The sequence below is a fragment of the Salmo salar genome, chromosome ssa04, assembly GCF_905237065.1.
Source record: "Salmo salar chromosome ssa04, Ssal_v3.1, whole genome shotgun sequence".
Lineage (NCBI taxonomy): Eukaryota > Metazoa > Chordata > Actinopteri > Salmoniformes > Salmonidae > Salmo > Salmo salar.
The window spans coordinates 46,956,581-46,980,182 of NC_059445.1; the positions used below are offsets into that span (position 1 = coordinate 46,956,581).

Below are 23,602 nucleotides of genomic sequence, written 5' to 3' on the forward strand. Positions count from 1 at the left end.
AGTATATACACTATATATGCAGTGCATACAGTACATACACTATATATACAGTGCATACAGTACATACACTGTGTATACAGTATATACGCTATATATACAGTACATACAGTACATACACTATACATGCAGTACATACAGTACATACAGTACATACACTATATATACAGTACATACACGATATATGCAGTTCATACAATATGTATACAGAACATACAGTACATACACTATATATACATTATATATATTATATATACAGCACATACACCATATAAACAGTAAATACACTATATATATACAGTAATGCAGTATATACCCTATATATAGAGTAAATATAGTATATACACTTTATATACAGTACATACAGTGATAGCCAAGTGTAGCAGTGGTAGGGTTTCACTCCATTGTGCTGAAAGGAAAGCGCTGCTGTTGGGACAGCTTTATGTAGGCCCTGACAGTTTGTGAGCACCGTTTGTCACCGTTATAGTGCAATTAATGTATTGTTTAGTGTTGTGTTTTGTAGTGGCTTTGCTGGCGTGCTTCTAAAAAAAATATTGGGGAGTTTGCCCCACCAAGATGTACATGCTAAAATCACCACTGGCACACACACGCATGCAGGCACAAACGCAGACACACAGTTTATGTTATACAAACATGTAACAAGTACGACGACAAACATAAATACATACGACACAAAGACCTAGGACTTCCTGCAGCTGTACCTGCTAGCTTCACCTCTCTTACAAACACGCATTCAGCTATGCAGCTGAGCCCCCTGTGATGACATCTGCTCCCATCTCTCTCCAACAATACCGAATACAGATTGGCCTTTAACTTCCACTTGCATACAGTACATACACAATAAATACAGTACATACACTACAGTCATGGCCAAAGGTTTTGAGAATGACACAAATATTAATTTCCACAAAGTTTGCTGCTTCAGTGTCTTTAGATATTTTTGTCAGATGTTACTATTGAATACTGAAGTATAATTACAAGCATTTCATAAGGCTTTTATTGACAATTACATGAAATTGATGAAAAGAGTCAATATTTTCAGTGTTGACCCTTCTTTTTCAAGACCTCTGCAATCCGCCCTGGCATGCTGTCAATTAACTTCTGGGCCACATCCAGACTGATGGCAGCCCATTCTTGCATAATCAATGCTTGGAGTTTGTCCGAATTTGTGGGTTTTTGTTTGTCCACCCGCCTCTTGAGGATTGACCACAAGTTCTCAATGGGATTAAGGTCTGGGGAGTTTCCTGGCCATGGACCCAAAATATCGATGTTTTGTTACCACTTAGTTATCACTTTTGTCTTATGGCAAGGTGCTCCATCATGCTGGAAAAGGCATTGTTCGTCACCAAACTGTTCCTGGATGGTTGGGAGAAGTTGCTCTCGGAGGATGTGTTGATACCATTCTTTATTCATGGCTGTGTTCTTAGGCAAAATTGTGAGTGAGTGACTCCCTTGGCTGAGAAGCAACCCCACACATGAATGGTCTCAGGATGCTTTACTGTTGGCATGACACAGGACTGATGGTAGCGCTCACCTTGTCTTCTCCGGACAAGCTTTTTTCCGGATGCCCCAAACAATCGGAAAGGAGATTCATCAGAGAAAATGACTTTACCCCAGTCCTCAGCAGTCCAATCCCTGTACCTTTTGCAGAATATCAGTCTGTCCCTGATGTTTTTCCTGGAGAGAAGTGGCTTCTTTGCTGCCCTTCTTGACACCAGGCCATCCTCCAAAAGTCTTCACCTCACTGTGCGTGCAGATGCACTCACACCTGCCTGCTGCCATTCCTGAGCAAGCTCTGTACTGGTGGTGCCCCGATCCCGCAGCTGAATCAACTTTAGGAGACGGTCCTGGCGCTTGCTGGACTTTCTTGGGTGCCCTGAAGCCTTCGTCACAACAATTGAACCGCTCTAATTGAAGTTCTTGATTATCCGATAAATGGTTGATATAGGTGCAATCTTACTGGCAGCAAAATCCTTGCATGTGAAGCCCTTTTTGTGCAAAGCAATGATGACGGCATGTGTTTCCTTGCAGATAACCATGATTGACAGAGGAAGAGCATTGACTCCAAGCACCACCCTCCTTTTGAATTTTCCAGTCTGTTATTCGAACTCAATCAGCATGACAGAGTGATCTCCAGCCTTGTCCTCGCCAACACTCACACCTGTGTTAACGAGAGAATCACTGACATGATGTCAACTGGTACTTTTGTGGCAGGGCTGAAATGCGGTGAACATTTTTGGGGGGGGATTCAGTTCATTTGCATGGCAAAGAGGGACTTTGCAATTAATTGCAATTCATCTGATCACTCTTCATAACATTCTGGAGTATATGCAAATTGCCATCATACAAACTGAGGCAGCAGACTTTGTGAAAATTAATATTTGTCATTCTCAAAACTTTTGGCCACGACTGTACATACAGTACATACACTATACATACAGTACATACACTATACATACAGTAGATACACTATATACAGTTGAAGTTGGAAGTTTACATACACTTAGGTTGGAGTCATTAAAACTTGTTTTTCAACCACTCCACAAATTTCTTGTTAACAAACTATAGTTTTGGCAAATCGGTTAGGACATCTACTTTGTGCATGACACAAGTAATATTTCCAACAATTGTTTACATACAGATTATTTCACTTATAATTCACTGTATCACAATTCCAGTGGGTCAGAAGTTAATAATCACTAAGTTGACTGTGCCTTTAAACAGTTTGGAAAAATCCAGAAAATGATGTCATGGCTTTAGAAGCTTCTGATAGGCTAATAGACATCATTTGAGTCAATTGGAGGTGTACCTGTGGATGTATTTCAAGGCCTACCTTCAAACTCAGTGCCTCTTTGCTCAACATCATGGGGAAATCAAAATAAATCAGCCAAGACCTCAAAAGAAAAAAAATGTAGACCTCCACAAGTCTGGTTCATCCTTGGGAGCAATTTCCAAACGCCTGAAGGTACCACGTTCATCTGTACAGCTGTCATACCGCTCAGGAAGGAGACGCATTCTGTCTCCTAGAAATGAATGTACTTTGGTGCGAAAAGTGCAAATCAATCCCAGAACAACAGCAATGGACCTTGTGAAGATGCTGGAGGAAACAGGTACAAAATTATCTATATCAACAGTAAAACGGGTCCTAAATCGACATAACCTGAAAGGCTGCTCAGCAAGGAAGAAGCCACTGCTCCAAAACCGTCATAAAAAAGCCAGACTACGGTGGGGACAAAGATCGTACTTTATGGAGAAATGTCCTCTGGACTGATGAAAGAAAAATAGAACTGTTTGGCCATATTGACCATTGTTATGTTTGGAGGAAAAAGGGGGAGGCTTGCAAGCCGAAGAACACCATCCCAACCGTGAAGCACGGGGGTGGCAGCATCATGTTGTGGGCGTGCTTTGCTGCAGGAGGGACTGGTGCACTTCACAAAATGGATGCCATCATGAGGATGGAAAAGTATGTGGATATATTGAAGCAACATCTCAAGACATCAGTCAGGAAGTTAAAGCTTGGTCGCAAATGGGTCTTCCAAATGGACAATGACCCCAAGAATACTTCCGAAGTTGTGGCAAAATGGCTTAAGGACAACAAAGTCAAGGTATTGGAGTGGCCATCACAAAGCCCTGACCTCAATCCTATAGAACGTTTGTGGGCTGAACTGAAAAAGCATGTGCGAGCAAGGAGGCCAACAAACCTGACTCCAGCTCTGTCAGGAGGAATGGGCCAAAATTCACCTAAGTTATTGTGGGAAGCTTGTGGAAGGCTACCCAAAACATTTGACCCAAGTTAAGCAATTTAACAGCAATCCTACCAAATACTAATTGAGTGTATGTAAACTTCTGATCGACTGGGAATGTGATGAAAGAAATTAAAGCTGAAATAAATCATTCTCTCTACTATTATTCTGACATTTCACATTCTTAAAATAAAGTGGTGATCCTAACTGAGCTAAGACAGACAATTGTTACTAGGATTAAATGTCAGGAATTGTGAGAAAAAAAATGAGTTTAAAGGTATTTGGCTATGGTGTATATAAACTTCCGACATACACTATATATAAGGGACATACAGTACATACACTACCTATACAGTACAAACAGTACCTACACTATATACACATTACATACACTATATATACAGTACATACACCATATATACAGCACATACAGTACATACACTATACATACAGTACATACACTATCTATACAATACATATGGTACATATACAGTACATACACTATACACACAGTACATACAGTACATACACTACACATACAGTACATATACTATACATACAGTACATACAGTAAATACACTACCTATACAGTACATACACTAAACACACAGTATGTGCATTATATATACAGTACATTACATATACAGTACATACAGTACGTACACTATATATACAGCACATACAGTACATACGCTATACATACAGTACATACACTATTCACAGTACATACAGCACACGCACTGTATATACAGTACATACACTGTAAATACAGTACATACACTATATATACAGTATATACAGTACATACCCTATAGATACAGTACATATACAGTACATAGAGTACATACACTATCTATACTGTACATATACTAAACACACAGTACATACACTAAATATACAGTACATACACTATATATACATTACATACAGTACATACACTATATATACATGATATACAGTACATACACTATATACACGATATACAGTACATACACTACATATACAGTACATACACCATATATACAGTATATACACTATATATACAGTACATTAAGTACATATACAGTACATACACTATATACACAGTACATACAGCACATACACTAAATATACAGTACATACACTATATATACAGCACATACACCATATATACAGTATATACACTATATATACAGCACATGAAGTACATATACAGTACATACAGCACATACACTATATATACAGCACAAACAGTACATACACTATATATAGAGTACATACTGTACAAACAGTATGTACACTCTATATACAGTACATACACTATACATACAGTACATACACTACACATGCAGTACATACACTATATATACACAGTGCATACACTATATATTCAGTACACACAGTGCATACACTATTTATACAGTGAACAGTATGTACGCTATATATACAGTATGTACAGTACATACACTATATATACAGCACATACAGTTCATAGACTATATATACAGTTCAAACACTATATATACAGTACATACACTATATATACGCTACATATACAGTACATACACTGTACATACTACACATGCAGTACTTACAGGACATACACTATATATACACAGTGCATGCACGATATGTACAGTTCATGCAGTACATACACTATATATACAATGCATACAGTTCATACACTATATATACAGTTCAAACACTAGATATACAGTACATACACTATATATACACAATACATACGCTACACATACAGTACATAGAGTACATATACAGTACATACACTGTGTATACAGTACATACAGTACATATACTATATATACAGTACATACAGTATATACGGAACTCCAATTTGAGCAGCAGCAGCTGAAAAATGAGCTCCTACAAATATTGAAGTACATCGGAAAAAGCAAAAGAAAACTGCAAGACTGAAGAGGAGAAAAAACAAGCAACAAACAAAGAAGATAGGCTTTTGAAAAATAACTATTTTTCATAAAATTGTAGTTATCTTAGCTAGCTGAATTGTTTACCAGTTGCTAAGCAGTTGCTAGGGACTCTTTTGGAAGAAGCTAGCTAGCTAACGAAGAACAACAAAGAATATCTAGTTAACAGAAGAAAAGAAAGAGAAAATCAGGACAGAAGAAAAAGGATATCAAAGTGAAACAGTTCTCTAAAGACACAAGAGACAATAATACAAGTAACAACACTTCTGTAGCTTGTCAACTATGTGTCTGTCTATCCCTGTTCTCTCCCCTCTGCACAGGCCATACAAACGCTTCACACCACGTGGCCGCTGCCACTCTAACCTGGTGGTCCCAGCGCGCACGACCCACGTGGAGTTCCAGGTCTCCGGCAGCCTCTGGAACTGCCGGTCTGCAGCCAACAAGGCTGAGTTCATCTCTACCCTCCAGTCCCTAGACTTCCTGGCGCTGACGGAAACATGGATTACCACAGATAACACTGCTACTCCTACTGCTCTCTCTTCGTCTGCCCACGTGTTCTCGCATACCCCTAGAGCATCGAGCCAGCGGGGTGGTGGCACTGGAATCCTCATCTCTCCCAAGTGGACATTCTCTCTTTCTCCCCTGACCCATCTGTCTATCTCCTCATTTGAATTCCATGCTGTCACAGTTACCAGCCCTTTCAAGCTTAACATCCTTATCATTTATCGCCCTCCAGGTTCCCTTGGAGAGTTCATCAATGAGCTTGACGCCTTGATAAGTTCCTTTCCTGAAGATGGCTCACCTCTCACAGTTCTGGGTGACTTTAACCTCCCCACGTCTACCTTTGACTCATTCCTCTCTGCCTCCTTCTTTCCACTCCTCTCCTCTTTTGACCTCACCCTCTCACCTTCCCCCCCTACTCACAAGGCAGGCAATACGCTTGACCTCATCTTTACTAGATGCTGTTCTTCCACTAATCTCATTGCAACTCCCCTCCAAATCTCCGACCACTACCTTGTATCCTTTTCCCTCTTGCTCTCATCCAACACTTCTCACTCTGCCCCTACTCGGATGGTATTGTGCCGTCCCAACCTTCGCTCTCTCTCTCCCGCTACTCTCTCCTCTTCCATCCTATCATCTCTTCCCTCTGCTCAAACCTTCTCCAACCTATCTCCTGATTCTGCCTCCTCAACCCTCCTCTCCTCCCTTTCTGCATCCTTTGATTTTCTCTGTCCCCTATCCTCCAGGCCGGCTCGGTCCTCCCCTCCTGCTCCGTGGCTCGACGACTCACTACGAGCTCACAGAACAGGGCTCCGGGCAGCCGAGCGGAAATGGAGGAAAACTCGCCTCCCCTGCGGACCTGGCATCCTTTCACTCCCTCCTCTCTACATTCTCCTCTTCTGTCTCTGCTGCTAAAGCCACTTTCTACCACTCTAAATTCCAAGCATCTGCCTCTAACCCTAGGAAGCTCTTTGCTACCTTCTCCTCCCTCCTGAATCCTCCTCCCCCCCCCCTCCTCCCTCTCTGCGGATGACTTCGTCAACCATTTTGAAAAGAAGGTTGACGATATCCGATCCTCGTTTGCTAAGTCAAACGACACCGCTGGTCCTGCTCACACTGCCCTACCCTGTGCTTTGACCTCTTTCTCCCCTCTCTCTCCAGATGAAATCTCGCGTCTTGTGATGGCCGGCCGCCCAACAACCTGCCCACTTGACCCTATCCCCTCCTCTCTTCTCCAGACCATTTCCGTAGACCTTCTCCCCTACCTCACCTCGCTCATCAACTCATCCTTGACCGCTGGCTACGTCCCTTCCATCTTCAAGAGAGCGAGAGTTGCACCCCTTCTGAAAAAACCTACACTCGATCCCTCCGATGTCAACAACTACAGACCAGTATCCCTTCTTTCTTTTCTCTCCAAAACTCTTGAACGTGCCGTCCTTGGCCAGCTCTCCTGCTATCTCTCTCAGAATGACCTTCTTGATCCTAATCAGTCAGGTTTCAAGACTGGGCATTCAACTGAGACTGCTCTTCTCTGTGTCACGGAGGCTCTCCGCACTGCTAAAGCTAACTCTCTCTCCTCTGCTCTCATCCTTCTAGACCTACTGCTGCCTTTGATACTGTGAACCATCAGATCCTCCTCTCCACCCTCTCCGGGTTGGGCATCTCCGGCGCGGCCCACGCTTGGATTGCGTCCTACCTGACAGGTCGCTCCTACCAGATGGCGTGGCGAGAATCTGTCTCCGCACCATGCGCTCTCATCACTGGTGTCCCCCAGGGCTCTGTTCCAGGCCCTCTCCTATTCTCGCTATACACCAAGTCACTTGGCTCTGTCATATCCTCACATGGTCTCTCCTATCATTGCTATGCAGACGACACACAATTAATCTTCTCCTTTCCCCCTCCTGATAACCAGGCGGCGAATCGCATCTCTGCATGTCAGACATATCAGTGTGGATGACGGATCACCACCTCAAGCTGAACCTCGGCAAGACGGAGCTGCTCTTCCTCCCGGGGAAGGACTGCCCGTTCCATGATCTCGCCATCACGGTTGACAACTCCCTTGGGTCCTCCTCCCAGAGTGCTAAGAACCTTGGCGTGATCCTGGACAACACCCTGTCGTTCTCCACTAACATCAAGGCGGTGACCCGATCCTGTAGGTTCATGCTCTACAACATTCGCAGAGTACGACCCTGCCTCACACAGGAAGCGGCGCAGGTCCTAATCCAGGCACTTGTCATCTCCCGTCTGGATTACTGCAACTCGCTGTTGGCTGGGCTCCCTGCCTGTGCCATTAAACCCCTACAACTCATCCAGAACGCCGCAGCCCGTCTGGTGTTCAACCTTCCCAAGTTCTCTCACGTCACCCCGCTCCTCCGCTCTCTCCACTGGCTTCCAGTTGAAGCTCGCATCCTCTACAAGACCATGGTGATTGCCTACGGAGCTGTGAAGGGAACGGCACCTCCATACCTTCAGGCTCTGATCAGGCCCTACACCCAAACAAGGGCACTGCGTTCATCCACCTCTGGCCTGCTGGCCCCCCTACCTCTGAGGAAGCACAGTTCCCGCTCAGCCCAGTCAAAACTGTTCGCTGCTCTGGCACCCCAATGGTGGAACAAGCTCCCTCACGACGCCAGGACAGCGGAGTCAATCACCACCTTCCGGAGACACCTGAAACCCCACCTCTTTAAGGAATACCTAGGATAGGATAAAGTAATCCCCCCCCCCTTAAAAGATTTAGATGCACTATTGTAAAGTGGTTGTTCCACTGGATATCCTAAGGTGAATGCACCAATTTGTAAGTCGCTGCTAAATGACTTAAATGTAATGTAAATGTAATATACACTATATATACAGTAAATACAGTATATATATAGTACATACAGCATATACACTATATATATACAGTACATACAATACATACACTATTTATAAAGTACATACACTATACATACAGTACATACACTATCTATACAGTACATACACTAGCTATACAGTACATACACTATATAATCAGTGCATACAGTACGTACACTATATATACAGTACATACACTATATATACAGTACATACACTATATATACAGTACATACACTATATATACAGTACATACAGTGCATACACTATATATACAGTGCATACAGTATGTACACTATATATACAGTACATACACTATATATACAAAAGTGTATGGACACCCATTCAAAATAGTGGAATCGGCTATTTCAACCACACCCATTGTTGACAAGTTTATAAAGTCTAGCAGACAGCCATTCGATCTCCATTGAAAAACATTGCCAGTAGAATGGCCTGACTAAAGAGCTCAGTGACTTTCAACGTGGCACCATCATAGGATGCCACCTTCCCAACATGTCAGTTTGTCAAATTTCTGCGCTGCTTGAGCTTCCCGGGTCCACTGTAAGTGCTGTTATTGTGTAGTGGCAACATCTAGAAGCAACAATGGCTTAGTTGCAGAGTGGTAGGGGTTTGGCAGATACCAGGAGAACGCTACCTGCCCCAATGCATAGTGCCAACTGTAAAGTTTGGTGGAGGAGGAATAATGGTCTGGGGCTGTTTTTCATGGTTCGGGCTAGGCCCCTTAGTTCCAGTGAAAGGAAATCTTAATGCTACAGCATACATTGACATTCTAGATGAGTCTGTGCTTCCAACTTTGTGGCAACAGTTTGGGGAAGGCCCTTTCCTGTTTGAGCATGACAATGCCCACATGCACAAAGTGATGTCCATACAGAAATGGTTTGTCAAGATTGGTGTGGAAGAACTTGATTGGCCTGCACAGAGCCCTGACTTCAACCCCATCAAACACCTTTGGGATGAATTGGATCGCCGACTGCGAGCCAGGCCTAATCGCCCCACAGCAATGTTCCAACATCTAGTGGAAAACCTTCCCAGTTATAGCAGCAAAGGGGGACCAACTCCATATTAATGCCCATGATTTTGTTATGAATTTTGGAATGTTCGATGAGCAGGTGTCCACATATTTCTGTTCATGTATTGTATATAACGGCTGACATTTCATTCACCCATTTTGCCATTCACTGACACACCAAGCTGACATGGGGACAATTGAACAGTACGTAAGCGTGTTCCTGTATTTAAACATTCCACTGTGTGTGGACCACACAACTCTAAGGACTTCTGCCAGGTAAGAAGAGCACGATTCTGTTTCAATTGTAACCTCTACTTTTCCTGGAAGTGCGTGAGAGCATATTTCCGTTTTTTTATCATAAATAAATAAATCACCCTCCTGAGGCCATAATCGGTGAATTATAGCGGTCTGTGTCTCTGACAGACACTGCAGGGTCAGACACAGGGCGGTAACAGGCTCTGCGGGACACAGCCGGTCCGTCTCCAGAATAAATAACTCTACTTGTCCTCCCTTACTCTCAGCAGGGTCATGATTGAAAACACTTTCTATAATTCTGTAACTGGGATGATTTATAATCACATCTCTCAGGTCTGACTGCAGGAGAACAGACCCTTCATCTAGGGAAAACAAGACAATACGAGACACAAGGGCTTGAACATACAGAGAGGTTGACTACATGAATGTAACTACAGGAAACGATGTAATACAACCCACTGGGCACACAAGGTAATTTCAACATGGACATTTGGGAAATATTTGGTTGAGATGGTGATCAATTCCAATTGTTTTGGTTATTGTTTTCCAATACGTTTTGGTTATCACTTTGCTTTCAACCATTTAAAAGCACAAGAAAGTTCAAATGGGAATACAATGTCAGATATTTTGTATTTAAATATAACGTGTTATCACTGTGCTTTATCTAATAGCACAACCAAATCACCTGGATTGCAGTTGAGATTACATTAAAAGTGGTCAATGCTGTTTGAGATTCTGCGCAAATTATTATAGCAATACTGGGAAGATCTCCACAGACCTGTGACCTTTGCATGCTATCTTGAACATGCGTGCTTCCTATGATTACATAAGATTACATTTATAGTCACAATGTGGCCATAGATGTTTACTCATTTTAAGGTTGAATAAATAGTTCCATTTGTTTGAAAGATAGATTTAACTTTAGGCTTTTTACTGTATTGCAAAAGTAATCCTGAATTTTGTTGGGTTGTCAATGCAACCAAAATATCAACATTTGAAGGAGATGTATCTTTAGGGCCACTGACTTAGTCTGGATTTAATTCCAGTTTGTCTAATTTATATTTGATATGTTGGATTCACGTCTCTATCTCAACCAAAATTCTAAGTTAACAAATAGGACTAAATCACATCAAACATTAAATGCACTTTTATTCAAGTTTGATGTGATTTAGTCATATTCATTAACTTAGATTTTTGTTTGAGATGGAGGTGTGAATCTTACATATAAATTATTAAATTGAAGATTAAATTTGAAATCAACCAAAGTTTGAAACCGTGGGCATATACAGTACAGTATGTATTGTCTATTTTTTGTTGAACCCTGTATTGAATATAAAACAATAGCTGTTGATGACTTTGCAAGTGGTACTGTACATATACCTAAATATGGATGATACTGTATATGACTTATAAAGTATGGTTACATTTCATTTGCTTTCTTAAACCTACCCTTTCAAAGGACTTCGATACAGTGAATCTCAACAGTGAATCTCTTTAGTTAATGATAATTTCTCAATAATCATTCTCACGATAGCACATTCGTAGCAGTCAGTGACAAATATCAAAGCTGGGCTTGGTTAAAACCCTGCATGGGAGACCAAATGGATAACTGTAAATAGATCAATTCTCCAGTAGGAGGTGCTGCCCAGCCTATAGTTTCTGATAGTGGATATAACGTAGAAGATCTGATGTTGTTTCGAAGGTAGAAATTCAACATATTTTATACAAGGTTTGTCTATGTTGAAAATTGGTTAGCGTGATGACATAATCCTTTGGTTGAAATTTCACCCTCAAAACATAGAAACACCAGCTAACTACAGCACAGGTAACTCCAGGGTAAGCTGTACAGGGAGGGAGTGGTGCGTTCCCTTTGAGGAAAGTCTGTTAAATGTGTCTGCCCTTATGTGCTGTGCTGCCGTTGCCAGGTGGTGAAGATCAATGTGTGCTACTGGAAGGAGAAGGTTCCGGGCACATATAACATCAGCAGCCGCTTCCCTTGCTTTGTCCAGTTGGGAGTGGAGGGATCGCAGTACCACTTCTATGGCCTCCCCTCCAATGAGTACACAGGCCTGATGAAGGTGAGGAACACTGCCTGGATACGGAAAGTATCACCTACTAACACTGAATAATGCAGCAACTATTAGAGTGCCATTTCCTTGGACAAAATGACTGCTGTCCTGTAGAGGGGATAGGCTGAAAGCAGCATTCCTTCACACTGTAATCAGATCCCTATTGTGAGGAATGAATACACAGAGGACGCTATTTGTAGGGTTTGAGTGTATATCCCTAAGGATACATTGCATTGCATTTAGCTATCAGACAAACCCCACTTTCTACCCTTAATAAGACTTTAGAATATCAAACCAACCAACGCATGTAATTAGGTCATACACCTCCATGGTGAGAGATTCAGAATGTCTCTATGCTTCAGTAGTGGTATTGTCCTTGTGTTCATCAGATCTGCTACCACATGGGCAGTGAGACGGAGCCGAACGAGAGGGACCAACAGACAGACAGGACGGACGTCCATCTCCTGTCCCAGTTTGTGTCCCACTACATCCCGGGCCTGGAGCCAGAGCCAGCCGTGGTGGAGAGCTGCATGTACATGGTCAGTCAGACTACTGCCGTCCAGTGGCGATTTTAGCATGTAAATCTTGGTGGGGCAAACTCCCCATTTTTTTTTGTTGATGCATGCCAGCAAAGGCACTAAACAACACAAAAAATACAATAATTGCACTATAACAGTGACAAACGGTGCCCACAAACTGTTAAGGTCTACATAAAGCTGTCCCAACAGCAGAGCTTTCTTTTCAGCACCATGGAGTGAATCCTTACCACTGCTACACCTGGCTATCAGTGGAGCCTTGTCTGGCAGCGAAACAGTTCAATCAGCCTCACTTAATTCCTTTCAAAAAACATATCTGATATGGCTGACTTGCTTAAACAAATGTGGTTTCTACTGACAATTGAGATGTACAAACTATGGCATAAGGGGACGACGAGCGGATAAGAGGCAATCCGTCATTTCAATTAAGACATTAATGAGCGAGCTAAAATGGACGTAGTCAATATAACTGTTTGTTCAGCACTTTTGAAATGTACAGTGATGGAATTCAGAACATGGGCTGTTCTTACAGTATTCTCCCTGTACACAAGTCAGAACCGTAGGATAAAAAAGGGGGCATATAAGCAGACACTGAAAGCTCTTACAATATTCGATGATTACATTTCTCTAAAACAGACTATAGGCTACTGTACATGTGCACCACTAAATCAGAACAGTAGGCTAAGTTCTGAGGGGGAAAGGGACCATATTATTAGGGTGAGGCACATGGGCTACTACCAGCTTACTACACAACATACACTTAGTATTGCTTTCTTAGCTACATTATACATAAATCCCTGGCATATTACATAATTTATGCAGCAGCATGCAAGATGTTTTTGGACTCCCCGTTGTTGTGCTGTTCTCACATGAACAGGAAGGTTGCGTGGTGGTCCTTGTGGGCAAATCTTGTCATCAAACTTTGTCATCAAACTTTGTCATCAAAGTCTGGCCTTCTCTGGATTTATGGTGCTTTCAAGACAACTGGGAACTCGGGGAAAAAGGTTGAATCATGACGTCAGTGATCTTCACATCGGAGCTCTAGAAAGAGGCCTGAGTTCCGACTTGGAATTCCGAGTTGGATGGCTATTCAAATGTATTTTCCCGGTCGGAGCTAATTTTCTTCAGAGTTCCCAGTTGTCTTGAACTCACTGAAGTCAAAGATTTCCCAGTTCCAAGTTTCCAGCTGTTTTGAACATGGCAGAAGTCATGCTGGATTGACAGCATGGCCAATGTATTCAACCTTTTCTGGCCCATTGTGTTGAATGTTTATCCTTTTAAGCTAGGAAAAGAGACCCTTAAACCCAGAATTTCACCACACACCCACTCCACTGAATAGCAGGCTAGTGATTGCTTTGCAACGCTTGCAGTTAGCCACTCATTCCTTCCAAACCACTCATTGTTGAATTTGCAATTACCAACTGGTTGTGTAATGTTTATGTCCAATGGCTGATGAGCACCGATATGTTTTATCTATAATTTCTCTTCATATGACAAGGATTGACAAGGATTTGCCAGTAGATTGTCGACGTGATTCATGATGATGACTGCTTGTCTAGCTTGCTAGCTAAGATTGGAAAGTATGATGTGGACATGATCAGTCCAATCAAAGCTACAGTAGATATAACTTGATTTGATGTCATTTCATCTGTAGTCAACTCTATGGCAGCACCCAAGGGGCTTGAATTATTTATTTTTTGCAAAACAGGTGGGGCTCTGAATGACGGGTAGCCACTGCTGCCGTCTCTGTACTACAGTAACCCAGAGCTGAACATTTCACTAGATGGATTAATCCTCACAAATATAACTACAGACTTAGCCGTCTGACTAAACCATCAATATCATTAGTATTGGCTATTTTCAGAGCGTCGATAGAGGCTATCAACAATAACTGTAGAATGTGTTAATTCTAACAGCACTCATGACATTATGATTACAACGTTCTGTTGAGTGACTCAATTGAGCGTGCGGATGGAACACAAGGTTAAGTTCAGCAATCCAGTTTGGATTCATGTAATTAGAATGAAAGCATGTGGCAAACTCTCAGAGAGACTCTCAACAACATTATTGAAGAGAGAACACTGAGACACATTTTCAGTACTCAAAACAACCCTCCATGTGCTTCAACAATGACTCTTAATATTCTTGATTTACACTTGTAGATAAAATGTGGATAAGTTTACTGTACACAGGTGTACACTTTACAAGGAGTATGCATGCTCTCTTGTTGCCTGCAGGTCACACCAGACCATCACTTTGTTCTAGATTGTCACACTCACCACAACAACATCATCATTGGAGCAGGATTCTCAGGTATTTTACAGGAGTCCCTGTGTATTCACCTCTCACGGAACTGTGTTCTCAAATCTCTCTACAATATCTATCTGCACATTCCAGCATTGAGGAACTATACCTCTAAAACCTACAGCCAAATGGCAACTTGTGTAAGTTTCTGCCGGCCCATCAGTTGAAAGCCAGGTTTCTAGCCTGGCTGCGTCCCTTTTGATATTGGCAGAGTATACTAATCCAGAATGGAAGACCATTCACTCAGACCAGGAGAGACTTCCCAGAATGATTTCTGTCTGTTCAGCGGCTTCTGCTAAAGAATTCTGCGATTAAACGTGTAATTTATTTCTGCTCTTAAACAGTTTATAGCTACGACCCGTACAACTTGGGGGGTTAGGAACTCCACCAAGCCCTGCCACAGCCCTGGCATGGTGCCAAAGCTATTCATCTTGCGGTGCATTGTCTTGCATGTAACGACACAACTGGAAACACAACCGGCAGCCTGCTACGCTTAGCGTGCTCTATTGTTCTTTCAGCCTCCTCATATTCCTGTGGTTTATTACAAGCGTTCTATTGCTTTAATAAGGCATTAAGAGCAACGGACGGGGTCGCCATTTCTCACTATTAATTTGTTTGATGCTCTTATACTACCCACATATTGTTTACCGTGTTCACAGTGTAATACTCTCATATTGCACTTAAACCACTTATATTGCGCTCATCTAAATGGCTTACATGCTAGGTTCAGGTCTAATTAATCTGATTTGAAACTTTCTACCACTCTGTCATTTGAAAATATGAAATATATTATACTGGAATGCAATGGTAAATCATAAAGATATAGTAGCGCCAAATTTCAGGAAGGAATTTTCTGTACCTCGACTCTTAATTATTGGGTTGTGCTACCTTTTGTCTACCATTACTGATAGCAGGGCAGAATAGTAATCAAGCAGACAGGATCAGACAAAAGAGATTCTGCTGGCCCTATTGTGTCTCCTCACACATTCTCTCTCCTTCCCCTCCATCCCTTCCTCCCCATCTCTTTGTGACACTGTATGCCTGTCACGGCCGGGACCTGCTCCCCCAGGTCTACCATTGACCTCCTCTCACCTCAATAAGATTAATGTATTTTGGGCAGGCAGCACAATCACCCTTTGAGTGATCCGCTCATCCCTCACCTTCGAAAAGCCTCCTTCCTCTCATCTGCTTGAACAGCTATTCTTAGAGAAAAGTGTGAGATGGAAAAAGTGAGAAATTGATGAAGTGCGAAAAAAGACTATTACCTGATTATAGTAATTGAACAATTCAAGGTCTACCACATAATGTTCTCATTCTGTAGACCCTTTTGTTCGTAAATTACATACTCTACATTTTACCCAGATTTATCTTTAGACATTGTATTATATGCACATATTTTAGACTGACATAAGGTCACTGAGCTCTTTCTTTTCCCAGGTCATGGTTTCAAGTTTGGTCCAGTCGTTGGGAAGGTGCTGTGTGAGCTGAGCCTTGGACAGATGCCCTCCTATGACCTCTCCCCATTCAAAATCCAGCGGTTCCAGTCCAACTCCTCTTTATAGACCTAGTCACAAAGTAAACAACTGGAATCAGAAGCAAGTATTGATCCACTATGGTTCATCTCAGTACAGACTGATTGACAATGTGAGCATTGTTATGAATGTGAAGTATCCAAGTGCGTATGATGCCAATACCACCTCTTTGTGAATGATGCACATACCATAGACTTTTGTATGATTTACAAACAAGGCAGCGACTCATTGACTTTATCAGAGCTGCATTATAAATGAAGATAATAATTCATGTAGATGATGAAGACTGAAACCTGTGTTGTTTATCTATAGGTTTTCAATCCCTGCCTTGGCACTCACTTTGATTTTCACCCCAGTGTTTCTCCCTGTAATGACAATCCCCCTCATAAAGCAAACACATTGTTAAAACGCCATCAGCTGTGGAGACATTAGTCTTTCTGCCGTGGAAGCTAACAGCTAACCCAGTAATGTTCCACAGTACCTGTTCTCTCTGTAAACATTTTCATAACTAATCAGCAAGTCACACAATGACCACAGTTCATCAGCTTCAATGGGGAAATTATACAGTGATCACCAGGATATTTATTCACAGAGCTGGAAATGAATTTGTATTGATTGAGCTAGACAATGGCCACATTAAAAGGCCATTACATCAGCAGCACAGGGCTAAATCCATGCCTCTCCCTAAACAGCAGCAGAGGCTGCATGAGCTGGGGCTGGGCCAGAGGCGGAGTGGTGCTTCATGCTGAGTAACCAAGGGAATACAGCACATCAGTGGAGAGGAGGAGGCTAGAATTACATTACACCATTTACATGAGACATTCTCCAGACAAATTCATTTGTCAGGGGTGACTTCATCAGTTGGGCCATTTTTACACCTCATATATCCTGCTGTGTTACATTTTTACACCTCATATATCCTGCTGTGTTACATTTTTACACCTCATATATCCTGCTGTGTTACATTTTTACACCTCATATATCCTGCTGTGTTATATTTTTACACCTCATATATCCTGCTGTGTTACATTTTTACACCTCATATATCCTGCTGTGTTACATTTTTACACCTCATATATCCTGCTGTGTTACATTTGTACACCTCATATATCCTGCTGTGTTACATTTTTACAGTTAGATTTTTTATTTTGGAACAGTTGGATCTCTGCAATGAGCTAGCCTTATATTCAAATAGCGTGTTGAAGTTTAGGTTGAGTATATAGGGTCATTTTTGTGTGTCAATTGAAACAGGCACCACATTCAGAATAGCACCTGCAACACATTTCAAACTGTGGTCTACGGTTCTGCTTTTCTGTGTTCAGCATGAAATGAAAAGCATTTAGAAACTCATCAGATGGGACTTCTAATGCTCCTAGCATAAATTATTCAGCTAATTGTTTTTGCTCATTTTTCTAATTCCACCATTGTTTATCATCTAACTGCACTCTTGTCCTCCATTCACACAGAATTTGACAAAGTGAGATTCATGGCTGCTTTTAGGGAAACAGAAATGCAACATTTAATAGTTTCTTTCCAGCTTTTCAATGCCGTATTTCGTGGTGGCCTAGATTACTTTTGATTTATACAGCAGAGACGTTTGAAATTAAAACACAGGCATAGTAAATGCACTGTGTCAACAGGTAACTATGATAACACTTCATTTTAAGGTAGAGAGGACTGGTGCACTTACGCTAATGGAGGGGAAGTATTGAGAGAGAAAGAACAGTGTGTATATCATTTTGAAGGGGGTGGGGGCTCATATTGGTGCCATAATTATACTGTATTGACATTCACTTCTTTAGCTTCTGATTCAATTTTTTTTAGATGGAGTTCAAGATCACAGACCTGGCAAGTGGGGGACAAAATGCCTGAGCTAAATTAAAAAGTCTAAAGACAAACAATATTTTGTGAAAATACTGTTTCACTGAATGTGTTACCGCATCTGAAAGTTTGTGCATCATAGCTTTTAAAAGGAAAGTCTATGATGCATCAATGCTCTTGAATGTACTTAGTCAGAAACAGCGCATTCGGAAAGCATTTTGTTTCGTTACAGCCTTATTCTAAAATGGATTAAATAAAACATCTTCAATCTAGACAAAATACCCCATAAAGACAAAGAGAAAACAGGTTTTTAGAAATGTAAGCACATTTATTTAAAAAAACTGATACCTTACTCAAATAAGTATTTAGACCCTTTGTACAAGACTCAAAATTGAGCTCAGGTGCATCCGGTTTCCATTGATCATCCTTGAGAGGTTTCTACAACTTCACCTGTGGTAAATTCAATTGATTTGATATGATTTGGAAAGACACACACCTGTCTGTATAAGGTCCCACAGTTGGCAGAGCATGTCAGAGCAACAACCAAGCCATGAGGTCGAAGGAATTGTCCGTAGAGCTCCAAGAAAGGATTGTGTCGAGGGACAGATTTCGGGAAGGGTACCAAAACATTTCTGCAGCATTTAAGGTTCCCAAGAACACAGTGGTTGCCATCATTCTTAAATGGAAGAAGTTTGGAACCACCTAGACTCTTCCTAGAGCTGGCACCCAGCCAAAAGGAGCAATCCCAACCATCCCTACGGTGAAGCATGGTGGTGGCAGCATCTTGCTGTGGGGATGTTTTTCAGCGGCAGCGACTGGGAGACTAGTCAGGATCGAGGCAAAGATGAACGGAGCAATGTACAGAGAGATCCTTGATGAAAACCTGCTCCAGAGCACTCAGGACCTCAGACTGGGATGAAGTTTCACCTTCCAACAGGACAACAACACTAAGCACACAGCCAAGACAACTCAGAAGTGGCTTCAGGACAAATCTCTGAATTACCTTGTGTGGCCCAGCCAAAGCCCGGACTTGAACCTGATCAAACATCTCTGGAGAGACCTGAAAATAGCTATGCAGCGACGCTCCCCATCCAACATGACGGAGCTTGAGAGGATCTGCAGAGAAGAATGAGAGAAACTCCCCAAATACAGATGTGCCAAGCTTGTAGCGTTATACCCAAGAATACTTGAGGCTGTAATCGCTGCCAAAGGTGATTCAACAAAGTACTGAGTAAAGGGTCTGAATACTTAATGTATGTAAATGTGATATCAGTTTTTTATTTTTAATATATTTGCAGAAATATCTAAAAACCTGTTTTTGCTTTGTCATTTTGGTGAATTGTGTGTAGATTGAGGGTAAAAACATTTATCCATTTTAGAATAAGGCTGTAACGTAACAATGTGGACAAAGTGAAGGGGTCTGAATATTTTCCGAATGCACTGTAAATATGGATCTAACACCAAATCAAAGTTTAAAAAGCAAAGTATTCATCCTTATGAATGTTGCGAATAGGGAGACCGACAGGGCAGGCGAGCATAGAAACCAGCGGCAATATTTAGAATTGTAATGAGCTTGGTGCTTTTGGGAAGCTGTGAAAGTGTCAAACGATTTTTCTACAGCTTCTCACTGTCAGAGGCCCATGAGGGAGGGTTCTCTCTCACTCTCTCCAATCCCTAAGACAGAGCAAGCTGCTCTAGGAAACATCCTGGGCCCTCATCACAGAGGCACAGCACTTCCACTTTGGCAGGGACACAGAGCTTGGCAGGAGTGTTTTGGCCACCTGCATGCTAGTAGTTGAAGATGGAGAGAGAACTCCAGTGCTGAATTTGGTTGGAGACATAAAAGCTTTAGCTTTTTTTCCACTCCAAAATGTTTCAGTAATTCTGTTTCTGGCTCCCAGTCAGCTTGAATATGGCTGTGTGGTAAGAAAACATGAAATCAAATATTTCTCCTCCACGATATCATTGAATCACTTTCATGCTAAGTTCCACACACAGAGGGAAAACGGTTGTGTTGTTCCTCAGGCCCTGTAAAGACCTATGTAAAATGTAAATATTGTTTGAGCTTACCTCTGAGCCCCCTGACAAAGGCCCACTACTGTGCAGTGTTCATTAGAGTGGAAATGATATGTGCAAACAAAGAAAAGCGCCCAAAGCAGCACCCTCCGCTGACTCTTTTCCTCTCAGAGTTGCAAATGAATGCAGCTTCCTCACCTGGTCCCTGCAGGCGGTATCCCAGCGCCTCCAATCATCCTGTTATTGACAGAAGGCTGCCTGTGGAAAACTGTGTGCACTAATCACAGAGGATGAGGCCTGAGTTCAGACACATCCCCTCCTCCGCCTGCCTGGACCCTGACAGGCCGTATTGCCTGAGAGAGGGTGCTCCATCCAAGGGAAAAATGTGGAAATGTCCCCTGATCAAATGGAATGCAACACGTCAACACCTGCTAGGTGAGAAACTAATCCCCTATCATTCAGTGGCATCACACTTTAGAATGAGTGAACCCAATCTCCTGGGTGAACTTGGACAGAAGAGTCTAGACAGCAGAGTCAACAGCAGTGTCAAATGCAAGGTCACTGAATACTTCAAGTGTGGCCCATGTAACATGGTGTGGCAGCATATCGACTCATTGCAATAGAGAGCTACGGGGGGCCACGACAGCGAGTGAAACTCGAATAACAGTTGTTGTAGAACTAAGGATCTCTGGGGGGGGGGGGGCATACTGCCCCCTTCTCAGGTAGCCTTGAGAATGTCGCCAATGGAGATGGCTGCCGTTTTACGATCCAGTAACCAATTGTGCTATTGTGTACGTTTTTTCGCGTTATTTGTAACTTATTTTGTACATAATGTTTATGCCACTGTTTCTTATGACCGAAAATAACTTCTAGATATCAGGACAGCGATTACTCAAACCATACTGGAGGAATAATTTTTCTTGAACGAGTTGGATGGGAAGGAATTACTTCAGACGACCGACAAGGCCCTCATCCCTGTCATTGGCAATAGAAAGAGATGGAGGTATGGAGGACGAAGGTCCGGGTGTCTTGTTAGGATGCGTCGCCGAGAGGGTAATCTACCTTTACCATCGGTCCTATTAGCCAACGTACAATCAATCAGTAATAAAATAGATGAACTACGATCAGGTATATCTTACCAACGGGACATTGAAAAGTGTATTAACTTATGTTTCACCGAGTTGTGGCTGAACGACGACATGAATAACATACAGCTGGCATGTTTAAAGCTTTTTCGGCAGGATAGAACAGCGGCCTCTGGTAAGACAAGGAGTGGCATTCTATATATTTTGTAAACAACAGCTGGTGCACGAAATCTAAGGAAATCTCGAGGTTTTGCTCGCCTGAGGTAGAGTATCTCAAGATAAGCTGTAGACCACACTATTTACCAAGAGAGTTTTCATCTGTATTTTTCGTAGCTGTCTATTTACCACCACAAACTGATACTGGCACTAAGACCGCAGTCAATGAGCTGTATAAGGCCATAAGCGAACAGGAAAACGCTCATCCAGAAGCGGCTCTCCTAGAGTCTGGGGACTTTAATGCAGGGAAATTTAAATCCATTTTACTTCATTTTTACCAGCATGTTAAATGTGCAACCAGAGGGAAAAAAAACTATAGACCACCTTTACTCCACACACATGTACAAAGCTCTCCCTCTCCCTCCATTTGGCAAATCTGACCATAACTCTATCCTCCTGATTCCTGCTTACAAGCAAAAACTAAAGCAGGAAGCACCAGTGACTCGGTCAATAAGAAAGTGGTCAGATGAAGCAGAAGCTAAGCTACAGGATTGTTTTGCTAGCACAGACTGGAATATGTTCTGGGATTCTTCCAATGGCATTGAGCAGTACACCACATCACTGGCTTCATCAATAAGTGCCTCGACGACGTCGTCCCCACAGTGACTGTACGTACATACCCCAACCAGAAGCCATGGATTACAGGCAACTATCTCACTGAGCTAAAGGGTAGAGCTTCTGCTTTCAAGGAGCGGGACTCACACCTGGAAGCTTATAAGAAATCACACTTTGCCCTCCGACGACCCATCAAACAGGCAAAGCATCAATACAGGACTAAGATTGAATTGTACTACACCGGCTCCGACGCTCATTGGATGTGGCAGGGCTTGCAAACTATTACAGACTACATAGGGAAGCACAGCTGCGAGCTGCCCAGTGACACGAGCCGACCAGACGAGCTAAATTACTTCTATGCTCGCTTCAAGGCAAGTAACACTGAAGCATGCATGAAAGCATCAGCTGTTCCGGACGACTGTGTGATTCCGCTCTCCATAGCCGATGTGAGTAAGACCTTTAAAGAAGTCGACATTCACAAGGCCGCAGGGCCAGACGGATTACCAGGATGTTTACTCCGAGCATGCGCTGACCATCTGGCAAGTGTCATCACTGACATTTCAACAACACATCCGCCACACTGATCCTCAACATGGAGGCCCCTAAGGAGTGCGTGCTCAGTCCCCTCCTGTACTCCCTCTTCACTCATGACTGCATGGCCAGGCACGACTCCAACACCATCATCAAGTTTACAGATGACACAACAGTGGTAGGCCTGATCCCCAACAACGATGAGACAGCCTATAGGGAGGAGGTCAGAGACCTGGCCGTGTGGTGCTAGGACAACAACCTCTCCCTCAACATGATCAAGACAAAGGAGATGATTATGGACTACAGCAAAAGGAGAACCGAGCACGCCCCCATTCTCATCGATGGGGCTGTAGGGGAGCAGGTTGAGAGCTTCAAGTTCCTTGTTGTCCACATCACCAACACTCTATCATGGTCCTAATACACTAAGACAGTCGAAGAGGGCATAACAAAGCTTATTTCCCCTCAGGAGACTGAAAAGATTTGACATGGGTCCTCAGATACTCAAAAGGTTCTACAGCTGCACCATCGAGAAGCATCCTGACTGGTTGCATCACTGCCTGGTATGGCAACTGCTCGGCCTCCGACCGTAAGGCACTACAGAGGGTAGTGCGT

At 42.5% G+C, this 23,602-nt stretch overlaps 1 pseudogene; it reads left to right on the forward strand.

Moving 5' to 3' along the window:
- Positions 1-18,839, forward strand: part of LOC106603278 (peroxisomal sarcosine oxidase-like) — a 46,674-nt pseudogene extending 27,835 nt beyond the window's left edge.
- Positions 18,840-23,602: the final 4,763 nt, after the last annotated feature.